This window comes from Peromyscus californicus, unplaced genomic scaffold (genome assembly GCF_007827085.1).
Source record: "Peromyscus californicus insignis strain IS unplaced genomic scaffold, ASM782708v3 Scaffold_10__1_contigs__length_136768540, whole genome shotgun sequence".
NCBI lineage: Eukaryota > Metazoa > Chordata > Mammalia > Rodentia > Cricetidae > Peromyscus > Peromyscus californicus.
Genome location: NW_026294391.1, coordinates 52,337,643 through 52,364,018, shown reverse-complemented (window position 1 = coordinate 52,364,018; position 26,376 = coordinate 52,337,643). Strand labels below are relative to the sequence as shown.

The window sequence follows — 26,376 nt, the reverse complement described above, 5'->3', positions numbered from 1 at the left end:
TGGGATTAAAGGTGTGTGACTTCCAAGTGCTGGGATTAAAGGTGTGTTCCACCACTGCCTGGCTATTTCTCTCTTAGACTGAATCAATCTTATGTAGTCCAGGGTGGCTTTGAACTCACTGTCACTACATTTCTGCTGAATGGAGCCCCAGGCACTAGTCACACAGGTAGCTGCTTGGTATCATCAGAACACATCACAACTTCTCCATTCATAAGCAGTAGCCACATGTCTCTGGCTACAATGGTGATTCTCCAGTTACTTCAATATTTTAAAAGGTTGTAGCAGCATCCAAAAGAATTTCATTTCATTAATTTTTTTTTTTTTTTAGTTAAGAAAGGTCTTTAGGAGATCGTGAGTTTTATTTTCTCTTGTCTCGATAGAGGTTTGATTTGTTCTTGAATGTTCCAGGGTGGAGAGACTAAGAGAAAGCACAGGATTCGGAGGTCTACTCATTGCAGCCACCTCCCTCATCCTTATCTTCACCATCCACGGAGAAAGCAGCATACTTGCTTGCAGAACTGAACTTAGAGACTGGATTCTTGTCAGATTTCTTTGACTTGTGCAGATCTGGAATCTTGGTCTTTTTTGCCATCTTTCCTATCCAACTCCTTCCAGTGATCTTTGTTCTCTCCATTTCCAGGACCACAGCTGGAGTTCCCACTTTGGCCTCTTGGGACACCTCATCCATTTTATTTTCATTTTTTTCCTTGATGGTCTTCCCTCAGAGGGCTGAGCTGGAGCTACCTTCTCTTCACCTTTTGTAGGAACTGCTGCTCTGTGCCTAGTTCTGAGACCAAGCAGGACGAACCACACATTCTCATTTGGTGGAGGGACTGGTATTACCTTTAGAGGCGGATCAGGTTTAGAGGTTAGAGGGTGACAGTCTTCCTTACTGAGTGTTTCATTTTCTAGAGACGTCTCGCTCTCTCCTTCATGTATTTCTGCCAGAAGTGCCTGGGCCCAAGTCTGCCATGACTCACTTCCTGTCCTCAACCGTTCTCTTTCCCAAGTTTCTTCTCTTCGCCAACTTGGGTTTCTCTCCTGGAGCCGGCAGTCTGGTTTTGGCTCACATCCAGCTGGTGCTACAACTTCTGTTCCTTCTGTAGTCGCTCTTCTACTTCTCGTTCTCTAGCAGCTGTGTCAACAGGCTTTGCCCCTCCAAAGACAGAAGTCGCTCGACTGGGCTGGGAGGTGCTAGCGGAGGAATCGTCTTCCTTAGGCGTACTCCGCAGCTTTAGATTCAGTTTGGGTCTTTGGAGGGGGGAGGGGGGCTTTGTCATCATGCCTCTAATTGTCCTGAGAGTAATCATCCCTGGAGCTTCATGACCTATTGTCACATCTGTCATACTGGTCTTCACAGCGGTCACTACCTCCTCTGGAGTCCCCATGGTACACACTAGCAAATGCTCTTCTGCCACTGCCTATCCTGGAGTCATAGCCTCAGTCATAATCTCTGCTGCCTTGATCATCATAGCTATCTGACCCCCTTAGCGATCAGTTTCTCACTGTGGGCCATCCCAATGTCCTTCCTGATACCCGTTCTGATACTAATCTGAAGATCTCAATACATGTCTCCAAAGACATCATCACCACTTCTAGGTCGGTAGCCATCAAAGTTGTTTGTGGCAGGACGGTCCCTATAGTCTGTGTCTGCGTTGTCTTGATGGAAAAAACAATTATCCCTGTCTTTATCATCACCACTTCTAGGTCGGTAGCCATCAAAGTTGTCTGTGGCAGGACGGTCCCTATAGTCTGTGTCTGCGTTGTCTTGTTGGAAAAAACAATCATCCCTGTCTTTATCTTGTACTTGGCCATCAATGTCCACCAAAATTCTCCTGTTACCTAGAGACTCTACATTGAGTCTCAGAACACTGAGCAGAGAGAATCCAGGCCCTCAAATTCTGCAGTTTTAGACCTGTCTGGATTATTGACTTCATGTGGTAAACATACAGTGTTGATATTTCATCCTCTTAAGAATTCCTTAATGGAGTCTTCTGTCACATCACAGGGCAGGTTCCTTAGAAGAGCACTGTTGGGTAGAGATTTGGGAAGAGGGCTCCAGTCGATATTGGGTTCCTGAGCAGCCTGTGGAGCACTGGGAAGGATAGAATGGTCAATTGGAGGTGTCCTGTACACATTGTCATTGTTACTCTGCCAAGTTGTTGACACATCTCCTTCCAGATTGTTTTGTCATCCCAGCTGACTGGTTTGGAGACATAGGTGTTTCCTCCACCAGTACCCCCATCCTCAGCCAGAAAGTCTGTTAGGGAGATGGTCTTCCCCTTCTTCCCCCACCTTTTTTTTTGCTGAAGCCAACATGTTGGGAGAGGGAGAGAACACACAGGTAAAAATTAGTTTTTAAAGTTAGCATTCAAAATACTGGGCTTTATTATGGCATTTTGATACATATGCATTAATTTGCTTTCCATACATGTTTTGCTGTATGTTGTCCTCGCCTACTGCCATCCCTCCTGCCTTTTTCTTCTTGGTACATTCATCTCTCTTTGTAGCTCCCCCAACTTGTATTTCATCACTCTCACTTTCCTTCTCTTTATCTTCCCTTAAGATCTTCTTTTCTCAACAATGACATCATGAGGTTCGCAGGCAAATGGATGGAACTAGAAAAAAATCATCCTGAGTGAGGTAACCCAGACTCAGAAAGACAAACATGGTATGTACTCACTCATAAGTGGATATTAGATGTAAAGCAAAGGATAACCAGACTGCAACTCACAATTCCAGGGAGGCTAGCTAGTAAAGAGGACCCTAAGAAAGACACAGGGATCGCCCAATGACAGAGAAATGGATGATGAGATCTACATGAGCAAACTGGGGGTGAGGGGGTTAATGGACGGCAAGGGTCGGGGGAAAGAGAGCTTAGGGGAGCAGGAGGTCCCAGCTGGATCAAGAACAGAGAGGGAGAACAAGGAAAGAGAGACCATGCTAAATGAAGACCCCATGGGAATAGGAAGAAGCAAAGTGCTAGAAAGGTCCCCAGAAATCCACAAAGATACCTCCACAATAGACTACTGGCAATGGTTGAGAGAAAGCCCGAACTGACCTACTCTGGTGATTGGATGGCCAAACACCCTAACTGTTATGCTAGAACTCTCATCCAATGACTGAGGGATCTGGATGCAGAGATCCACGGTCAGGCCCCAGGTGGAGCTCCAGGAATCCAATCGGCGAGAAAGAGGGGGGATTGTATGAGTGAGAATTGTTGAGACCAAGATTGGAAAAAGCACAGGGACAAATAGCCAAACTAGTGGAAACACATGAACTATGAACCGATAGCTGAGGAGCCCCCAACTGGATCAGGCCCTCTGGATAAGTGAGACAGTTGATTAGCTAGAACTGTTTGGGAGGCATCCAGGCAGTGGGACCGGGACCTGTCCTTAGTGCATGAGCTGGCTGTTTGGAACCTTGGGCTTATGCTGGGACACTTTGCTTAGCCTTACTGTAGGGAGGAGGGGACTGGACCTGCCTCAACTGAATCTACCAGGCTGAGCTGACTCCCCAGGAGAGACCTTGCCTTGGAGGAGGTGGGAATGGGGGAAGGCTGAGGGATGGAGGAGGGAAGACACGGGAATCTGTGGCTGATATGTAAAATTAAATTAATTATGAAATAAAAATATTTCTTATGATCCTATTTCTAGTTTCATCACACACACACACACACACACACACACACACACACACACACACACACACACACACCAAGAATCTGTATGCAAGAGAAAGCACTCAGTATTTGACTTTCCGAGTCTAGCTCATTTCACTTCACATGATGATTTCCAGTTCTGTCCATTTCCTGCAAATGTCACCATTTCATTTTATTTTCTGTGGAATAAATTCTGTTGTGCATAAGTGTCAAAATGCCCTTTATCCATTCATCGCTCAATTAGTATCTAGACTAGTTTCATTTCCTAGGTGTTGTAAATAGTACAGCAATAAACATGGATGTGCAAGTATCTCTATGGTATATCAACTTAGAGTCCTCTGGGTATGTATATGGTATAGATGTACCATATTGTGGTTCTATTTGTTTAGTTTCATGAGAAACTTCCATACTGTTTTCCCTAGTGGCTACGATGGTTAATCGTCATTGCCAAATACACTGGATTTAGAATCAGTGCAGAACACAAGTCTTAGTGTCTATGAGGGTATTTCTGTAAAGGTTTAACTGAGCAGGGAAAGACTTACCCAGAATGTGGGAGACACTAACTCCATGGGCTGGCTCCTGAACTGAATGAAAAATGAGAAACTAGGAGGATAGGGATGAAACTCGGTTGGTAGAGTGCTTGCCTAGTATGCAGTCACATAAAACCAGGCATGGTCACACAATGCTGTAATCCCAGCACTCAGGAGGTAGAGGCTGGAGCATCAGAAATTCAAGGTCATCCCTGAGTACATATTGATAGGGCAGCCTATCTGCATGAGACTCCATCCCAAAGAAAAGAAGAGAAAAGGAAAGAGAAGAAAGAGGAGAGAGGAGAAAAGAAGCTGAGCAGCAGCATTCACCTATATTTGCTTCTTGATTGTAGAAACAGTGGAAGCAGCTTCCCCAGTCTCCAGCTATCCTGCCTTCACTGCTAGGAAAGACTCTACCTCAAACTGCAAGCCAACTCAGTCCCTTTCTGAAGTTGCTCTTGCGAGGCATTTTGTCACAATATGAAAATTAAATAAAACACAAAACTGGTCCTGAGGAGTTGGGTCATTGCTATGACAAATATATGAAGCATGTAGGCTTTGAGAATTGGTTACAAGACGAATGTAGAAGAGTGAAAACTTAGGACTAGAAAAGACCTAAAATGCTTTCAACAGAGCTTAATGGGCTATTATGGTGGGAATACGGAAGACTAAAATACTGATTGAAATGTAGATGGTAGAGAACTAGCTTATAAGGTTTCAGAGAGAACAAATTCTCTGTTAAAAAGTTGGCTAGACCCAGCACTCGGGAGGCAGAGCCAGGCGGATCTCTATGAGTTCGAGGCCAGCCTGGGCTACCAAGTGAGTCCCAGGAAAGGCGCAAAGCTACACAGAGAAACCCTGTCTCGAAAAACCAAAAAAAAAAAAAAAAAAAAAAAAAGTTGGCTAGAGACTATTTGGATGACATTCTGGCAAGGAACCTGGCTATATTCTGTCCATGTCCTGAGAATTTGAGATTGGATGAATTAAAAAGGAGTATACTAATTTAGTTGGCAGAGAAAATTTAAAGAAAGAATACTAGTCAAGTTGTGTCATGATTCTCACTCTTATCTGGGTCAACAGTGGAAAAAAAGCAAGTAAAGCAAAAAGATATGGGGAAAAATGTGAAATGTGACCAGGAAAAGAGCATGAACAAATTTATAAAGTTGTAGACAAGATGAGTTCCCAGAAAGCCACTGTAATTAGTAGAAATTATCACAATGAAGTTCAGGCCCCTTTTCTTGTAGCTGTTACTTGTTCTCAAGGCTCCACTGTAGTACAGTATCAAACAACAGTTTTTCTCAAAATGGTGCCCAACTCCTGCCCTTCAGGTAATATCATGGCAAAGTAAGATTCCTTCCTACTGATGAATCATACACCAAAGTATTCACTGTCTCACCAAATCTTGAGACTGGTTTTGAGGTTTGTAAAAGCTGTGAGTTTGTTCTGAGGGTAGGTCTTCCAGTCTGTTTTCACCAGGGATGCTCAGCTTACCTTTTGGAGGCTTCTGATTCATCACCCCAACTGTGGAGCTACGCTCCTGACTTCTTTTTTGTGTGCTGCCCATCTTTCCCTGATACTTTTGTGGTATCTTGTCATTACTTTGTGAACTTCTGAAGTTCTTCCTCTCCTTTTGGAATAAAGTTTATTTCTTTATTATCTTTGTTTATTCTTCACCAAGTCACAGAAAAAGCAATAGCTAGTCAATTTTCTTACCTTGAACCTTGAAAAAAAGAGAGAAGTCTCATTGTGTAGTACAGGCAGGCCTGGAACTCATATATGTATCCCAGATTGGCGTTAAGCTTATCCTCTTGCCTCAGCCTCCTGGGTGCTGTAATCACAGGCCTTACCTGCCACATCTGACTTCCAACATGGATCTTGTTGTTTACAGGCATGGCAAGTATCATGAGGATGAAGAGGCGGAGACACGGAAGCATTGGAGAAATTAATTGAAATCTGGGGAGCTCACTATCACTATGTACTTATTCTTTTTTGTTTGTTTGTTTTTCAAGAATGTTTTTCTGTGTAGCCCTGGCTGCTGTCCTGGAACTCACTCTGTAGACCAGGCTGGCTTCGAAATCACAGAGATCCGCCTGCCTCTGCCTTCCAAGTGCTGGAATTAAAGGCGTGCAGCACCACCATCTGGCTTAATTTTTCTGAATTTTAGTATTTTTTTTTATCTTTTAAGTTTTTTCTACTTGAGGAAGACATAAGCCCCAGGGCAAGGGAATACTGTTGTTTTAGCTGAATTGACAAAGTATCAAACCACCTTCTAAATGTTTATGATTACACCCATAGATATGCTACTATTAGCCTTAATCCAAAAAGCCTCACTTTCCAGTGGGTGGTGGTAAATGCAGAGACTCATGGCTGCATAAGGTGCTAACAATAAGAAATGAATGAATGCTCAGCCCTAACAAGACATTTATACCTTCTCCTCTAAGGCTCAGGGAACATTGTTCGAGGGGGGACAAAAAGAATGTAATAGCTAGAAAATAGGAAGAAAGATAATGAAATGTCATCTTCTGTGCAAGACACAAACTCACAGCAGCTGCTTGAATTATGTCTGCACAAGAATAGAATCATCAAAAGTCAGGCATTAATGGAGGGTGAGCTTAGAGGGCCCTATTCCTCACTACTGGACTATTTACTACTGATAGATTCGTGGAGGGGGGAGTCATTGCCTTCGAATGTGTCCCTACTGGCTCCAATGGATAGTTTGAATCCAACAGTCACATAGATGGCCCTGGTGAAACTAAATGGGTCACAAAACTAACCTTAAACCCATGAAGTTGAAGAAAGGACTAGTAAGTGTGGTGGTATAAATAAAGTTGCCTGGGGTCAGAGCTATTAGAGCCATAGCAAGTGCGTGGCAGTGGTGGCGTACGCCTTTAAGGACCTGGAGGGCAGTACATACAGGCAGTGATGAGGCAGTCACATGATTGGGTTTACAACCAATCAGAAGCCAGAACAAGGAATATAGAGACAGACACACAGGAAGTAGGGCTCCTTTTCGGAGAGCTCTCTGGGCTGAGGAGGATCCCTGAATCAGGAAGGGTGAGGCTCTTGGCTCTGACCTCTTGGCTTTCTTCTCTGAATCGGCTCTGTGTTTCTTGTCTGATAAAGCCGTTGGCTACATCTACACTGAATTACATCTACAAGTAAGGGTGTGGGTTGTTTGATAGAAATATGAGAGACATAAGAGGGATGTAGGTTGAGAGTAACCAGATACATTAGATGCATGTATGAATTGTCAAAGAAATAACTTAATGAAAGGGTATTTTACCCATTTCAGCTTCAGTATTTGTGTTGTTTCAGTCTCTGCTTCCTCTCTCTCTCTCCTTCCATGATCTCACTTTGTCACCTGGACTGGACATGGATTTGTGACTCCTTCCTCAGCACAGTAGTGTTAGGTTTACCAAAGATTTTCACCACCACAGATTTTTCTTAATAGGTTTTAGTTTGTGGGACAGTTTCAAGTTTGTAGAAAAATAGAGCAGAAAATCCAGAGCTCTCTCATATTCCTCTCACATATAAGCCAGTTTTTCCATATTCTTAGCATCTTAAGTTACGTTATAATAGATGAAACTACATTGATGCATTAACTAAACCTCACAGTGTACATTAAGGTTCAATTTTTTTGTGCTGTACAGTTCTATAGGCTTTGCCTAATGCATATTGACCATTACAGTAAAATCATGTGAAATAGTTTCACTAATCTAAATATCCTCTATGCTTGCTTTAGTTAGCTTTCTATTGCTGTGATAAACACCATAAACAAAAGTGACTTGGGGAGGAAAGGATTTATGTGGCTTATGCTACATGATCGTCATTAAGGAAGTGAGGGCAGGACCTCATGGCAAGATCCTGGAGGGAGGAACTGAAGCAGAGGCTATGGAGGAGTGATACTTATTAGCTTGCTCTCCATGGCTTGCTCAGCTTGTGTTCTTATACCACCCAGGACTACAGATGGCACTCCCCGGTAGGCTGAGCCTTCTTACATCAATCATTAATAAAATGAAATGCCCTACAAAATTGTTTACAAACTGATGGAGGCATTTTTCTCAATTGAGGTTCATTTTCCCAGGTGACTCTGGCTTGGGTCAAGTTGACACAACCATGCAATAAAACAACAACAACAACAACTAACCAGTATGTGCTGGTACTTTCAGAGGCTAGGAGAGGGTGTCAAATCCCCTGGAAATGGAGTTTTGGAAGGTTGTGAGCTGCCATGTGAATGGTGGGACCCAAAGTCAGGTTCTCTAGAAGAGCAGTAAGTACTCTTAACCAGTAAGGCATATCTCCACCCCTTATTTTATCGTCTGATTATCTATTATCGAGTTTCCTTCTGGCTTTTTGTATGTCATTTGTTTTGATTGGTTCTCCCCCTCACTCCTTCCTCTCCCCATCTTCTTGTACTTCTCTGTCCACTTAAACTTCTCCACTTTTCTCCATTCCCTTTTCCTAACACATATTCTACTACTTCCCTCACGTTAAAAAAGTTTCTGTTTCTCTACTTTCATGGCTCCATTTCTAGGTTCATGGCCCTAAACACACTCACTCTCACCTAAATGCACATATATAAAAATTAGCAGCCAGGATTCTCACCTGAGAAATAATACATGGAGTTGCTCTTTGTGACCTTGAGTTACTTCAATTAAGGCAATATTTTCCAGTCCTATTCATTTTACTGATAATTTCATAATTTATTTTTCACAGTTAATAAAATTACATTTGGTATATGTACCACATTTCAATTATCCATTCACCAATTGATGGGCATGTAGGCTGATTCCATTTTCTTTTTTATTATGAATAGAACAGTAAAGAAGATGGATGTGCAAGTACCTCTGTTGTAAGGTAGAAAGAACATGGATGTGCAAGTATCTCTATTATAAGGTAGAAAGAGGCCTTTGAGTATATGCCCAGGAGTGGTATATCTGGGTCATATGAAATTTCTCATTTCAGTTTTCTAAGAAACTTCCACATTGATTTCCAATTTACACTCTGACCAACACTGAATAAAGGTCATCTTTCCCCACATCCCAGCCAACATTTACTATCAATTTTTCCTTGATAATAGCAGTGGGCAATCTTTTTTTTTTTTCTGGAGCTGAGGACTGAACCCAGAACCTTGCGCTTGCTAGGCAAGCGCTCTACCACTGAGCTAAATCCCCAACCCCGGCAATCTTTTTTTTCCTGATACAGTTATTGTCTGTATAGCCGAAGCAGCTGATTTCTTTCAAGTACTTATTGGGTATTTGTAATTCTTACTTTGAAGTGTCTTTTCAGTTCACTTGAATTTGGATAGATTGGTTTACTTGTATTTTTGTTCATTTGTTTGTTTTCATGGCCTGTTCACTATATAGACCAGGTAAACCTCGAACTCACTGAAATATTCCTGCCTCTGTCTTCCATGTGTTGGGATTAAAAGTGTGCTATGATGCTTAGCCAGTTTACTTGTTCTTGTTTTAGAGTTTAATGTTTTGAGTGCTTTATATATTCTCAATATTTATTAGTTATTTGCTGGATGAAATGCTGGCAAATGTTTTCTCCATTCCATAGAAAAGCATAGTCATAGTCTGATATTCTCAGGTTTCTTGAAGCTTCAGAAAATCAAATTCTTATCATTGGTCTGTCTTGCAGAGGAGACTCAAAAAAGGTATCTTGGGATAAATCAAACCAAGCAAGTGAAAGACTTGTATAATAAGGACTTTAAGATATTGAAGAAAAAATTAAAAAGATGTCTGAAGATGGAAAGATCTTCCATGTTCATGGATGGGTAGGATTAATGTAGTGAAAATGGCCATCCTACCAAAAGCAACCTACAGATTCAATATAATCTCCATCAAACATTCCAACATGATTCTTCACAACAATAGAAAGAACATTTTTCAGCTTAATATGGAAACACAAAAAACTCAGGTATAGCTAAACAATCCTGAATAATAAAAGAACTGCTGGAGGCATTACCATCCCAACTTCAAATTGTATTACAGAGTTATAATAATAAAAACAGCATGGTGTTGGCACAAAATCAGACATGTTGATCAATGGAATAAAATTGAAGATGCAGTCATAGTTCTACACACCTACAAACACCTGATTTTTGACAAAGAAGTTAAGAATGCACACTAGGGAAAAGACAACATCTTCAAGAAATGGTTCTGGTCAAATGGGATAGCTACACCCAGAAAAATAATAGTAGAGTTCCGTTTATCACCCTTGATCACTCAGCTCAAACCGGGTCAAGAGTGTCAACATAAGCTGAGCAGTGGTGATGTACATCTTTGATCTTAGCACTCAGTAGGCAGAGGCAGGCAGGGTTCTGTGAATTTGAGGCCAACCTGATCTACAGAGTGAGTTCCAGGACAACCAGAACTATTACACAGAGAAACCCTGTCTTGAAAAACAAACAAAACACACAAACAAAAAATAATTTCGACATAAGGCCAGAAATCCTGAATCTGATAAAAGAGAAAGTGGTTAATAGGCTTGAACTCATTGACAAAAGGGAGGATTTACTGTGCAGGAAATTGATAGCACAGGCATTATGAACATTATTAAATAGGGAAGCTGGTGGGAGAGAAGGGTAAAGGAGAGAATATGGGGAGGAGCAACTAACACTATAGGCCTTTTGAAAAGCTGTGTGGAAACCTACTGCTCTAGGGGGGAAAATTACTACTACTTTTCTCCTGGAAGGACGGTAGTGTAACACATACCACCAAGAGCTGAGTAAGGCTGTTGATGACTTTTCTCTATGAACAGCCTGTATAGCACCTTCTGGTATTATCAAAGCTAGCTAGCAGGAAGCTTCCAGCTCCGTTCCAGCTTGATTTACTAGTTCTTCAAACAAAGACACACACAGATTGTTTTTATTAAATTTAGGTATCTAGGGTGAAGCTATCACAGCTCCCACTATTCTGAAATACAAAGCAAGAATATACCTAAAAGAAAGAAAGACAGAGAAAAATAAGAAAAATAAGCCAGATCAATAAAAATACATATTGCATATTTTTCCCACATAGGGAACATGTGTGTGTGTGTGTGTGTGTGTGTGTGTGTGTGTGTGTGTGTGTGTGTGAGTATTCTATAGAGAGAGTAGGGGGAAGGGAAGTAATAGGAGGAAGAAAAGAGACAGAATGTTGCAGGAATCTTTTTGGAATAAGCACTCTGACCAATGGAAAAGAAAGAGAAGAGATGCCACTGGTGGACCAAAATCAAGACAGCTCCTGCGAGGTTTTGATGCAGGGTCCAGTTTGTATTTTTATTTTATACTCTAAAACCACAAGTTGGGGCAGGCAAGCAAGTGAGATCTTACAGAAGAGTATGAGACAGTCAGCAGGTTAAGGGCAATGGCCGATAGTTTCAGCTATTTCTTCAGGTCATTCTGTTCCAGGGAGCAAGTGAAGTCATGCTTGACCAATAGGCAGTAGAAGCAGTGCATTAAGTAAATCACTAAATTTAAATAAATGAATCAATATCTAATAATTGGTCTTTTCTACCTTATTCTGCTTCAAGGACAATGGTAATGGGAAGTGAATACAGTCAAAAAATACAAGATATGCTCGAACAAAAAATGTCATGAAATTCATCACTTTATACAACAAATATATATCAGTACAAAATTTTAAACCCTGATTAGAAAACAAATCACTACTTACCAGGGATTACCGGGGAAAGAGAAATGGATAGGTAGGACACAGGATGTGTGGGTCAGGTAAACTACTCTGTATAGTACTATCATATCATGAAATATGTTTAAAAATAAACACCAATCAAAAACCACACAATGTACAATAAATGCCAAAGGTTAAGCTAAAGGTAAACTACACTTTGAGTGGTAATGATTTAAAAACGCAGGTTCACCAACAGTAGCAAATGTGGCACTCTGGGGAGGAGACCATAGTGACAACAGAGAAGGCAACGCATGTGTAGGGCAGGAGATAGGTGTCATATACCTTTCTGTTTGCTGTGAACCTCAAACGTCTCCAACAACATTGTTTAAAAGGAAAAGAAAGGAAGTGAGGGAGGGCAGTGTTGCCGACTAATAAAAATGCTTAGCTTCACCCATAGTGAAAGAAATTAGACTAAAGCAGGATTTCATTTTCAGCTATCAGATTAAGATGCTCAGCTTATGGTTGAGCATTCAAAACCATGTAACTTTTGTAGGTATTGGCCAATTGCCCAATTTCTATTCTGGTTGGGTAGAAGACTGATTTTCTCTCCACATTATCACTGACAGTACTCGGCCATAAGCAAGACATCTGTATCAATCACCCCTTCTGAAGCTCAGAAATACTCTGGCAGAAGGAGCAGAAGAATGGAAGGGCTGGAGGAGGGGTTGCATGTGGGCTTGAATACTGACTTCTGGCCATGGCATGATGGTTGCACTGTTGAATTCATAGCAGCTGTAATTACCTACACAAGAGCTGCACAAGAGAGGGCTTACCACTGTCAATGTCTTGTCATGGAGCAGGAAAGTGCTCATTGCTCATCATCCTTCCCTAAAGATTTATATGTAGTTAACAGTTGCTGAGGGAGAGGGAGGCATTTTCTTTTGTGATAGATCCACACTCCTCTAGCCAATCATAATGGAAGTCATTGAGGCATAAAAAAAAATAAATAAAAGGACATGAAAGTAGATGGGGGGCTAGTTGGCAAGAAGAAAGGGACCACTAGGAGTGGGAAGGGGACAAAAGAGTAATGAGGGATGGTGAATACGATTGAAATGTACTATCTACCTGTATATGTGGCTTCTTTAGAGTGTATTGGCTCCAGTGCTAAGAGGGAAGTCTAGGCTGGAGGGCAAAAGGTGAAATGGTGGTCTATTCTCTTACCAGGTCCTATTCTCCATTAACTCAGGGGCCTAAGATGATAATGGAGCAAGGGCCTCTCTGGTACTAAAGGGTTCCCTCTCCCATGTTACAGATGTCAAAGAAGTGAAGAAATTTGCTTAACTCAAGAGAGACTTAAAGCTACAGTCTAGCCTTTCTGGCTTTATGTTCAGTACTCTTTTTTTTATAGCAGGCTGCCCTACTAGCTTTGGAGAGTAATAAACTTTGACTTCATGGTTTCCTTAAAGAGAGATGAGATGATACTGGTCCCCTCCAATCCTGATCCAAGTAAGGATTGCTATGGCTACTACCATGACATGATTTGGAAGTTGGTTCTAAAGAACTTCCTGAAATGTCCTAGGAGCTCTACCTGCAAAGAAACCATCTCTCTAGCTTCTCTATAGCTGCCACCATAATGTGGCCTCCCCTGACTCCTTCTCTAGTTTTCCAGAAGAGTCCTGCTTCAGCCCTAGGTATGCTAAGATGCTAAAATTGATTTTACTCTCCACTTATGTCCTGCTAAACCCTGTGAGGCTTCTGGTCAATATCCTTTCCACAAATCTTTTTTGTTTTGTTTTGTTTTTCAAGACAGGGTTTCTCTGTGTAGCTTTGGGGCATTTCTTGGAACTCACTCTGTACACCAGGCTGGCCTTGAACTCACAGAGATCCACCTGCCTTTGCCTCCCAAGTGTAGCTGAAAGTTTTCTGGTGTCCCACCTGGTCTGCAGCTGCTCAGACCCAAGTAAACACACCAAGGCTTATATTAATTAAAACTGCTCAGCCATTAGCTCAGGCTTACCACTGACTAGCTCTTACACTTGAACTCAGCCCATTTCTATTAATCTATATGTCGCCACGTGTTCCATGGCTCTACCTATGTGCCGTTACATGCTGCTCCCTGGATGGAGGGTTGACATCTGACTCAGCCTTCCTCTTCCCAGAATTCTCCTTGTCTGCTTATCTTGCCTATACTTCCTGCCTGGCTACTGGCCAATCAGCGTTTTATTAAACCAGTGTACAAAAGCATTATTCCACAGTGCCCAAGTGCTGGGATTAAAGGTGTGTGCCACAGCCCTTTCCACAAAGCTTACATTGTCTCTTCTCAACTTAAGTTCTTCTTAAGGATTCTGCAACTACCCTACTCCCAAGGTCCTTCCCCCATGTCCTTCCATCACACTGGCAAATCAGAGATGAGGTAGGACAGAAGTCAGGAGATAAGAAATTGTAGGGCCCATGGGCACTCTATCAAGTGAAAGGTGGGAAGCCTTCTCTATCTTCCTTGCCCAAAGATATTTGGATTGTAGGAAAGACAAAGTCAAGGAAGTATCTCCTTATAGGATGAGAGCTACTTTCTCTGACTTAATAAATAACACTAAAGATGCTTCCTGTTTTCCAGCAAAGACTCACAGAACGTTCGTCAGTACAACTCCCAGCTCCCAAAAAGTTACTAAGAGAAGAATGAAGCCTTAGAAAAACCAAAGTTAGTGTTTGAGAAAGAGCTCTCTCTCTCTCTCTCTCTCTCTCTCTCTCTCTCTCTCTCTCTCTCTCTCTCTCTCTCTCTCGTAGCTGAAGAGTTTTCTGTCCGGGTCCCACCAAGCCCCCGCAGTCCAACAGCCCATTTATAAAATAAACACACAGACGCTTATATTACTTATAAACTGTATGGCCGTGGCAGGCTTCTTGTTATCTAATTTTTCTATCTTAAATTAACCCATTTCTATTAATCTATAAGTTTCCACGTAGCTTGTGGCTTACCGGTACCTTACATCTTGCTTGTCATGGCGGTGGCTGGCAGGTCTCTCTCCCTCAGCCTTCCACTTCCCACAATTCTCTTCTCTTTGTCCCACCTATACTTCCTGCCTGGCTACTGGCCAATCAGTGTTTTATTTATTACCCAATCAAGCAACAAGCAACACACGTAACATACAGAACATCCCACAGCTCTCTCTCTTTCTCTCTCTCTCTCTCTCTCTCTCTCTCTCTCTCTCTCTCTCTCTCTCTCTCTCTCTCTCTCTCTGTGTGGTGTATGGGTGTGTGTGTGTGTGTGTAAGTATAGTAATTAGATGGGCACTATTTCCATTTTTATTAAAATTGATATTGAAATACAAAGATACAGATTTTGAAATATTTAAAAATAACCATGCTGGTTGGTATCAGCCTTCATGCCTGTAACAACATCCCTGATCTGTCTGTGGGAGCTTCATTCCTTTGCATTGCCACACACAATCCAGAAGCTGAAGGGTTAATGCTTGCAACAGTAAAGGCTTACAGGACTGTGCTCTAGAAATGCAGCCACCAAGGCCGCTCAGATGCTGCTAGTTGTTAAATATTAAAAAAAAAATCCCCATTTCCCTTCTCTTAGTTTTTTTCTTTTTGTTTTTTGAGAGAGAAAGAATTTGAAGTTGGTAGGGAGCCAGGGAAAATCTGGGATAAATTGAGGGAGGGGAAAGAATATGGTCAAAATAGACTGTGTGTAATATTTTAAATGAATTTTTTTTTATTTACAAGACAAGGTTTCTTTCTGTATCCCTGGCTGTTCCGGAATTCACTCTGTAGACCAGGCTGGCCTTGAACTCACAGATTCACATGCCTCTGCTACCTGAGTGCCGCAGTTAAAGGCGTGTGCCACCACTGCCCAGCAAATAAAAATATTTTACATAAAAATTAATTTTATTTCTATTTACCTCAGGGGAAACAGGTTCAGAAGTGACCTAGTCAAGATCATATAACCAACATTATGAGGTGAATTGTACGCTCACCTAAAAACTTCATGTGTTTGAATTCTAATCCCTAGTACCCCCAAATGTGATTTTATTTGGAGACACTGTGATTAAGTTAAAACCTGGCCATTCCGGTGGGCCCTAATCCAATTAAATGGGTTAGTGGCCCATCTAAAGGGGGGAGATTAGAGAAGAAACAGGCAGACAAACTAATACAAAGAAAGACCATACTGAAGCCCAAAGCCCCAGAGCAAGGCTTCAGAAGACACCAACCTCTTGATACCACCTCCACCTAACCCTTCGGAACTGTGAAAAAGAAATGTCCTTTGTCTTTAAAATACCTGATCCATGTGATATTTTGTTATAGCTGCAGGGGTGGATTAAATCAGCAACACTGATATTCAGAAATGGAACTGTTAGCATTTAAGCATTACCTGGTCGGCCCCTTAGGAACCTTGCCAGTAAGCAGGCAGTACCTTGGCCAGCTCAGGGTCCTTACACCCTACATAGCCCATAGCCAGTTTGTGAATGTGCTAAGCCCCCTTTAAGAGGTGGCCCTGCTCATTATTCTCTCTCTCTCCCTCTCCCTCCCCCTCCCTCCCCCTCCCTCCATGTCTCTTTCTCTCTTCCCACAAGGCCGCTCTGCACCCCCTTTCTCTCTCCCCTCTCTCCCTTCCTTCCCCCAATAAAATTCTCTATGTGAGTGCTGTCTGCACCGCCATGGGGGCCCCTTGGCTCCAACCTACCAAGGCTGCTGCCAGCTGTTTTTAAAATACAACAGGAACTGGTGTCTTCTTTTATGTTCATTCTGAATTCAATTATGGCAGATATTCTGCCCTAAATTCTAGGTATATAAGAAGCAATGTCCAGGAATACATTCCTAGGAAGAGGAAGAGACCTGAGTGAAATAGTTTTTCACTTATTAATTGTGGGATCCCATCTGGTCCATTTGTTTTCCTAGTACCCAGTAAAAAATCTGGTACATAGGAGGGGCTCAGCATCTGCTTCTTGAAGAGGTACATAAGTGGAGAAATTAGGAAAGTATTTGCTTCTGCATGTAGCTTGCTTGACATTGCATCTTAGCACCTGACTTTATATATGGAACGTTAAGTAAATGAATCCCTCCTAAATTTTGTTTAAAAATTTGCTTTCATTTTGTTTAATTTTTATTGGTAGAAATATTAAGGCAACTCCACGTAGTTAAAAGGGAGGTTTATTTTGTGGGGTAAGTTACAAGTGAAGGGATAGGTAACAGGGTCTGGGAAAGGTGAAACTCAGTTCGGAGGTATTCTCTGGAGAACTCTGCTCAGTCTACCTCCAGCGTCCAGGATCTAAGAACCAAGAGAGCTGGCTCATCCGGATCTTGGGTCTTCAGGGGTCCTGTCTCCTCTCTGCCTTGTAGGCGTGACAGTTACTGAAGCCTCAGTGGGGGTAGTACTTCCAAGTCAAAGCTGGAACAGCTACCCACTACAAATTGTTTTTTGAGACAGGGTTTCATGTATTCCAGATCATGAAGTCTATATGGCAGAGGATAACATTGGACTTCTGATCCTCTTGGATTTGGGGATTACAAGAGTGTACCAACATACCTGGTTTTATGTCATGCTGAGGATTAAACCCAGGGATTCTTACATCCTAGGAAAGCATGATACCCACCAAGCTACAACCATCACTCCACATTTTCTCGTTTCCTAAGAAACCATTTTAAGAGTCATCATTTTGTATAGGCGAGGGTCCTGATAGGCAGACAGATAGGGAAAGGACTCACAGATAGATTTATAAAAAGATGGCAAACTTCTTCCTGGGTTCTTTCCGGCCCTCTTGACCCGAGACAAAGTCTTGCCAGACTTTTTCTCACGCAGGCTGCCTCCCGCCCATTGAGAAGTTTAAGGTCAGACCAGGACACACTTACCTAAAGTTATGGGCCAGTCAGCTTCCCTATCTGTTCAAACTGACCAATGCTAACATTAGGAGAAGACCCCAATTCCAGACCTACAAATCCCCTTAAAAGCCGACTTTGGCTGCCTGGGTGCCCCTTCCGTTTTGCAGGGGGTCTTTGTCTCTGTGTCTCTTGCTGTACATGTGCACCCCTTCAATTTAATAAAATAAATTTCCATCAAAACAGCTTGCTGTTGGCTGGGATTTTTCCTGCTACTACCAGTTGTGCTTTAGAGTTTTTCTTGTCTTTTAATTATTTAGTTGGCAGAGGAAAAAAAAAATGAATCCAAGCTGCTCCAGACATCCATAGGGTAATAAGGAACTGAAATTTGGAAGAGATAGTTTCAGTCTTGAGCATTTCCAAGTGGGGGGTGAGTTTGTACTCATGGTTTCCTGAATTCTAAGTTCATGTTCTTGTCATGAACTTAGTATCACTGGAAGGCCTTTTAAGTCACTGAAGAACTTTTATTTAATCAACTCATACACTGATTTATACTTTTTGTCCCTTTAATTTTTAAAATGATTTTTCCTTCTATTTTTGTCTTTCTTCTTTTTTCTTTCTATCTCCCTTTTCTCCTTCCTGCTTCCTATCTGCTCTTCCCCCCTCTCTTGGCTTTTTAAAAAATGTTCCATTTCATAGCCCAGGCTGGCCTTGAACTCACTGTGTATGATACTCCTCTCTTAACCTCCTGAGTATTAAAGTATTAAAGGCCACCATACCCTTCTCTCTTCTCTTCAATTCCATACACATTTATTTCTTACCACAGAGAATCATGCTGAAGAATTCTGGAAATCTAGTAGTTAATACCTCCTATTTTCCAGCAGTTCCCAGTAGGAAAATGTTTAAAAGTCCATAGACTTGTAAGATACAAAAAAACCATACCCTACTACTTCCAGGACACAGACTTAGAAGACAGCTTTCATTGGAAATGTGAAAATGAGGATTTATCACATACAGTATGACATTGAGAAAATTACCTAATTTTATTAAGTTTCTGTTTCCTTATCTTGAAAATGGAACAATAAAACCTACTTTATACACTTGACATGAAACTGTAAAGTAATAGGTCTTGAGAAATCAGTGAAGTTCTATTGAATCATAAAGCTTGATTATTTATACTAAAAAACACGTAAATTTGCTTACTTAATGACTTTTCTTTCCTGTCATTCCTTCTTTTGCTTTTTAAAAATTTATTTTGTGTTTCTTTTGAGAGAGTGCTTCATGTAACCAAGGGTGGCCTCAGACTGGCTATATAGCTATATGGCCTTTAACTTCTGATCCTCCTCTTTCTAACTCTCCAAATGCCAAGATTACATCCTGGTTGATTATTTTTGGTTGAATAATTATGTGGTAAAATTGATATAAAAACTACTAAGGAAAATTTCGGGGCTAACAGTGTAGCATGGGAACAGAGCATATGGTCCCTATATACAATGCCTGGCTTCAGTACTTGGTATCACAGTTTTAGAAGGAAATATCAAAGAGAAAACAAATGTATCTTAAGAATTATCAACATGTGACCACACTTGCAGCAACTATACCCTTTACTTTCCCCAATATCTAATTTATTTTTCATAACTTTTGGATTATAATTTTAATACAATAAATTACATACATTTAAGATATCCAATACATAGCTCAGCAGTAAAACACTTATCTAGCATGGTCGTGCCCTGATGTTCAATCTCTAGAACTGCAAAAATAAGTAAATAAATAAAGCATAAAATTTGGTAAGCTGTCACCTGTAAAGTCATGCCCACAAACAGCAGCAGCAACATGATAGTAAATGGTAGTCATCCCCAAAGTGAAAACAAGTCCCTTTTAAAGTACAGGTGGAAACACACTAGTTATATGGGAATCACTTTTGGAGAAACTGATAAGAGACAACTATAGATGGCATTGGAAACTCATTGTCTTCCCCTTTCCGGTAGTTTAGCAGAGGGCCGACTGAGCTATCTGTGCAAAGACAAGGTCTTTGGCTGATTGTAGGCAAGGTTTTTCCTAGGCTCCTTTATATGCAGACCTTATCTTGGGCATGCACAAACCCAAGCATTGTTTTTGCTTTGGGGTAGCATTGATACATTTCTTGTTACTTAGAGAAACTACGTAGTACCTAGTCTCATGTCTAAGGGTGGAGTTAAAGCTCTTTAAAAAAAATTAGAATGCCCACAGTGGTACATTGGCTTGCTAACCAGACAAGCTCCTCTTTGCTGGAACTTTGGATACAGTTCATCTAGAACATCTACAACGAGCCTATGCTGCAGAACAAGGAGAGATTGAGAGACTGCATGCACTATTGCTTTTCTGCTTACTTGTAAGTCGCACCCTCCACCAATGAATCCTATGCTGTACTTGTATATTCTGTGCTGTGATCAAAGTGGGCTCCCTAAGTGGAATAGCAACATAGCCTGCTGTTAAAGCCGAGATTATTGGGTAGCAGGTAACAGTGATTATACCTCTTGGAAAGGTCTGAATTTGAGAATGTGAAATTTTGTTTTAGGAGGGTCTTAAAGCAGGGATTTGGTTTAGTTAGATCAGGATTATGATAAAACAGTCCAGGATTGGGAAAACAACAAGGGTAAAGATTTGGAAGCTAAGAATTTAAAATATCTTAAGGAAATTTTGAATCTCTGTTATTGCTTTAACTGAAGAGTTGATGAGATATTCCTGGAACAGACAATGGTGCTGTCATTTGCTCAAGCAAGGGAGTTAACAAAAAATTGAGTCATATTAATGATAGAAACAGAACAGCAGAGTCTTGTTAATGTAGACTGTTTCAGTGGGTGCCCAGCCTGAACATAGAACTAGCAGATTTTGCTTTTCCAGTGTGGATGTCTGTGATATAGTGTGTGATTACAGAAATGAATGACATTTAAAAAAATGACAATAAATTAGAGTTAAATTGTGCTTTTTTTCATGTTCATGTTAAAGATTGAATCTACGTCCTCACACATGCTAAGTACCCTGGCAGCTTAAAATATGAATAGCTGTTAGTAAATATAAATTTGGTTTTGTGCACCTTTTGTTTCAACTACACATGAAATGAATCATAGAGTGTATTTTCTATAGTGTGTATCCAAAAAAAATTTTTTTTGAAGGCCACATCCTTAGCTCTTTAATCCTTTAAAAGATACCACTGCACCCATTATCTCTCAGCTAGCTTGAACTTCAGGAAACAATATGTAAAGACTGAAACAGAAATCCTGTTCAGGAAGACTAAGGGGTTGAACTGGAATTACTAATTCATAATGCTGTTTGCCATTCAAGCACAGAGGTGAGAAAGATCATAAAAGAAGAACATAAAAGAAAAAATAACAGCAATCTATTAAAATGAGCATTGTTAGCTTCAAAAGAGCATCCTTTTGGTACAGGTACAGGTACAGGTCCCTGTTTCAACTGAGAGTCTATCTGCTCAAGAAGTGGGCTAACCGAAAGACCTCTGGGGTCCTCCTTATCAGGATGTGATGATGATTCCATAGAGGATCCTGCAACACAAGCAATTAATTTGAGATGTGTTATCTGGCTGTCATATCCTAGTACCTGACTCTGAGGCACCATTGGAACGGACAATGGAGGTGAAAAATCAGGCCCTAGGGGCTGGAGAGATGGCTCAGAGCTTAAGAGCACTGGCTGCTCTTCCAGAGGTCCTGAGTTCAATTGGCAGCACCCACATGGTGGCTCACAACCATCTATAATCTAAAGATCTGGTGCGTCTTCTGGTCTGCAAGTGTACATGCAGGAAGAACACTGTACACATAATAAATAAATAAATCTTAAAAAGAAAAAGAAAAGAAAAATCAGGCCTTGAAGGGCTTCATTCTCAAATATGTTATATATTTCTCTGAGTTAACTTGTCCCTTTTTAGGAATTTCTAACGGCAGGAATTTTTAAAAGAAATCTCCCACAGCCAGCCCCTAATCAGCCGGAAATTTCCAGAGTGAGAGCACTGGTGTAATAAGACAGAAAGGCCACGACAGTCACAAAACCTGGGAGGAGTCCCTAAACCTTTCAAGACCTCCATTTCCTTAAACCACATTCTTGATTTCACTGCAGAAAAGAACTGGCAAACACTATTATGAAACAAACTTTAAGTTGTTTTTTAAAAAATAATGGTTTAAGTCTGGTGTGGTGATTCATGCCTTTAAACATAGGAAGAGGTAGAAGCACATGGAAAAGGAGGCAGAGAGGCTGAGGGACAGAGAGGCTGAGGGGCATAGAGGATGAGGGACAGAGAGGATGAGGGACAGAGAGGCAGAGGGCCACAGAGGCTGGGGGACAGAAAGGCTGAGGGACAGAAAGGCAGAGGGGCATAAACACCAAGGGACAGAGAGGCTGAGGGGCATAGAGGATGAGGGACAGAGAGGCAGAAGGGCATAGACACCAAGGGACTGAGAGGCTGAGGGACAGAGAGGCTGAGGGGCATAAAGGCTGAGGGACAGAGAGGCTGAGGGGCATAGAGGATGAGGGACAGAGAGGCTGAGGGACAGAGAGGCTGAGTGGCACAGATGCAAAGGGACAGAGAGGAAGAGGGGCATAAAGGCTGAGGGACAGAGAGGCTGAGGGACAGAGAGGCTGAGGGGCACAGATGCAAAGGGACAGAGAGGCCGAGGGGCATAGACACCAAGGGACAGAGAGGCTGAGGAACAGAGAGGCTGAGAGGCCGAGGGCCACAGAGCCATAGAGGATGAGCGACAGAGAGGCCGAAGGGCACAGAGACTGAGTGGCACAGATGCAAAGGTGCACAGAGGCAGAGGGACAGAGAGGCTGATGGGCACAGAGGCCAATGGGCCCAGAGGCTGAGGGACAGAGGCAGTGGGACATATAAGCTGAGGGGCAGAGTCTGAAAAGCAGAGGCCCAAGAACTGGTAAGGACAGATGGCTGAGGAGGAGGATGCCGAAGGGCAGAGGTAGAGAGGTAGAAGGGCAAAAGCAGAGCGTTGGAGGGCAGAAGCAGAAATATTGCGGAAGAGGTACAGGCAGGGACACAAAGAAGCAGAGACAGAGGCTGAAGCAGAGGATCAAATGAAGTGCAGAGGGGGAGAGGCAGAAAGGAAGAGGGATGGAGGCTGAGACAAGAGAGGCTGAGGCAGGGAGTCACACAGGCTGAGGCAGAAAGGCAAGGGTAGAGTTGGAAACGCACAGAGGCAGAGGCAGAGGCCTAGAGCCGGAGGCAGGGAGGCAGAGAGGCAGAGAGGCAGAAGCAGAGGCCCAGAGGCAGAGTGGCTGAGGAAGGGAGGCAGAGAGGTAAAAGCAGAGGAGCTGAAGCAGAGTTGGAGAGGCAGCAGGGCTTAAGGCAGGGCCATAGAGGCTGAAGGAGAGTCAGAGGAGCAGAGCCATAGAGTGGCATAGAGGCTGAGGCTGAAATGCAGAGGCAGAGATTCGGGGGGGCTGAGAAGGCAGAGACAGAGAGGCAAGGGAGAGTGGCAGAGAGGCCGAGGCTGAGAGGGAGTGACAGGAGAGGGCAGAGGCAGAGGTGCAGAGACAGAGGGGCCGAGAGGTAGAGGCTGAGAGGCAGAGGCAGAGAGGCTGAGAGGCAGAGGAGAAGCAGAGAGGCAGAGGGGCAGAAGCAGAAATGTAGAGGTAAAAGGTTGGGAGCCAGGCCAGTTGCAAGACTTTCTCAGGGGCCCAGATGACAGGAAAAGGGAGGGGAACATTAGTTCTGTGTCCTTGTCCAGGGGCAGACTTTGAAAAATGCAGAGGGGCTGGCGCCAGGGCCTCATAAGAGTCAAGGTTACAGTTTCTGGGGATCTGACTCTTCCCTCTAACCCTCTGGCCTGTGGTTATCAGTCCTAAGGCATCTGTGTTTGAGGTATCCTGTGTTCTCTTTGTATCGTTATCTGATTTAACTTTCTGTTGACCTTGACTATCCGCCCCTCCCCCGCCCCACAAACAGTATGTAAGCCGCTGTGTGGCTTAATAAATCTTGGCATTAAGACATAGCTCCTGCAAGACCTCTCGATCCCAAACTTAACTGTCTTCTTCATCTTCTGATTCCCTGATAGTTTCCTCCAGACCCCGTCTCTGGGGAAAAAAAACCCATTGGCCAAGGTCACTTGGCACCTGAACAGGGACCAGAGTAAGGAAAAAGAGTAAGTAAGGTTGTCATATATAGAAAACTAAGAGAAGTCATCCAGCCCGAAGGAAGAGTTGGTAGAACAGAAAGAAAACACGGGGCAGGAAGATTCTAAGAGCACTTTTTTTCTACAAATGCTTCACGTGCTTCTGCATTATTGTTCTTGTAAGGTGTTGCTAAAGCTCTTAGAAAAGTTCTTTATTTTCATTTAAAAATGTTGCCCTTGGTTCCCTGAAGAAGGTTCTGTAAATTTAAAGACATGGGGACGTGTAGGTGAAAGTTTGAAAATCAGTCCTCCCTGAGGGCCATGTGAATTTCCTATTGGTGAGTTAGCACTATGGACTTTCCTATGAGATTGTTCAGACTCACAGCATGAGTCTGATTCAGTTGCAATTCAACACCCCTGTAAAAGTTGGACAGACAGTCTGTTTCAAAACAGACTGGGGGGACAGAAGATTGAAAAAAGTCAAACAATGGCGATAAAAGGCCCTAAGGACGAGGGAGTGGCTTCAGTTCTTGAACTACTTTATCTTCATGATGCCTGAGAGGAGGCTTTTTTTAATGATGTAGTTATAAAATCACCCGAAGTGGCTCTTACCAGTTTAACTGAGCCAAAAGCCCCTCGACCCATTATAGCCTCCTGGCCTTCATTTTCAGAAGCCATGTGGGCCTGAGCCTCCTCTTGTTTGGCAAGACTTCCTGGAGAGACCCCACACACATGTCTATTCACTCCAGATACGTAGCCCACAACAGCCAAAGTATGGATACCACTAAAGTCCAATTTGGTGAACCAACGAGTTTTATTGGGGTTACTCACAGAATTATGGGTGAGGGGTCATTTACAGGAGCAGAATTGACTCAAAGACAGCTGCATCCCCAAAGCCCACCCCAGCAGGCATGACGGCTCACAAAGCTGGGAACCTGGAGCACACTGCACAGCCTGCAGGCAGCTCAACAGGTTGGAGTGTCTTTTCCAGGTGCCTCAGTTGTTCCAAACCTCTTCCAGGCAGTTTGGCTGGTTTCTGCTTCTTCCAAGTAGCTGGTCTTGTTCTCAGATTCTTTGCAGTTTGGTTTGTCTGGGAGTGACTCTCAGCAGCTTTAATTGTTTACTCTGGCAGGGAGAGGGCCTAGTGAATCTGCTCAGTTTCAGGGACTTCCTATGATCAAATAATGCCAATGCTCAATGATTTTGTTAGAAACTGTCTGGCACTCTGAGGAACTTTGAAAAATTCTTCAGAGTCCAGAGGAGCCCTATCAAAACTTTATTTCTCACTTCTTACAGACAGTGAGTCACATTATTGTTGATGGAGACACAGAAACTTTATTAGTCTGACTGTTTGCTTCACTCCAAACCTTGAGGTTATCCTCTCAACCTCTGAATATTTATGTTGACAGTTTATATGTTGTACAGGTTGCCCAACTACCTCCTGCTGCTCTTATAAAATGGACTAAGGATAAAGAACTATTTCCTTTGTTTCTGCAGATGCAGCAACTGTTCAAAAATCAGGAGGCACCTTATTTTCTCCAACACATTTGAGCACACTCTGGTCTCCCTGGTTCTTTGGGAGAGGTAAATCAAATTGTAGGTCTAGCTTCTCACCGTCTTACTCAGATGGTTCCTGAGTTTGTTTGATTTAAGCAAGCTACAGCCTCTCATGCACTCCATCATTAACCATCTGCTATGCTCTGGTGTCAATTTCAGCTCTGTAGAGAACAAGCACAACAAACCGTTACAGACTGCTCTGCTCGTGTAACCTCTCTGCCTGCTCCTTGGTATGGTGTTAATCCTTGAGACTTACTGCCTAGTGCTTTAGAGTTGATGGCTGGCTGGATGGAAGCTGTTACTCATTGCATTACCTATTGCCTGCTAACTTTTTCTGTAGCGGGCCTTCCAAAAATGTTGAAAACAGATAATGCTCCTGTACATACTTCTGTTGTCTTTAAGAAATTTTGTACCACCTTGGGAACTGCACATAAAACAGGTATCCCTTACAATCTTCAAAGACAAGGCACATGGATCTGCTGTGGAATGGTCTGTATATCAAATGTGTTGCTGATTGGTCAATAAATAAATCACTGATTGGCCCGTGGCCAGGCAGGAAGTATAGGCGGGACAAGGAGGAGAATAGAGCTGGGAAGTGGAAGGCTGAGTGAGAGAGACATTGCCAGCCGCCATGAGGACAAGCAGCATGTAAAGATGCCGGTAAGCCACAAGCCATGTGGCAAGGTATAGATTAATGGAAATGGATTAATTTAAGCTGTAAGAACAGTTAGCAAGAAGCCTGCCACGGCCATATAGTTTGTAACCAATATAAGTCTCTGTGATTACTTGGTCGGGTCTGAGTGGCTGTGGGACTTGCGGGTGAGAGAGATTTGTCCTGACTGTGGGCCAGGCAGGAAAACTTTAGCTACATGGATCTATTAAAGTTTTGCTTAAAAGATAAAAAGGGCCAGGCAGTGGTGATGCATACCTTTAATCCCAGCACTTGGGAGGCAGAGCCAAGTGGATCTCTGTGAGTTCAAGGCCAGCCTTGGTCTTCAGAGTGAGATCCAGGACAGGCTCAAAACTACACAGAGAAACGCTGTCTCAAAAAAAAAAACCCAAAAAATAAAAATAAA

General features: G+C 42.5%; 1 pseudogene; it reads right to left on the bottom strand.

Annotated features, from left to right (window-relative positions):
* Positions 1 to 445: 445 nt before the first annotated feature.
* LOC128116713 (eukaryotic translation initiation factor 4B-like) lies at positions 446 to 24,421 on the bottom strand (annotated as a pseudogene).
* Positions 24,422 to 26,376: the final 1,955 nt, after the last annotated feature.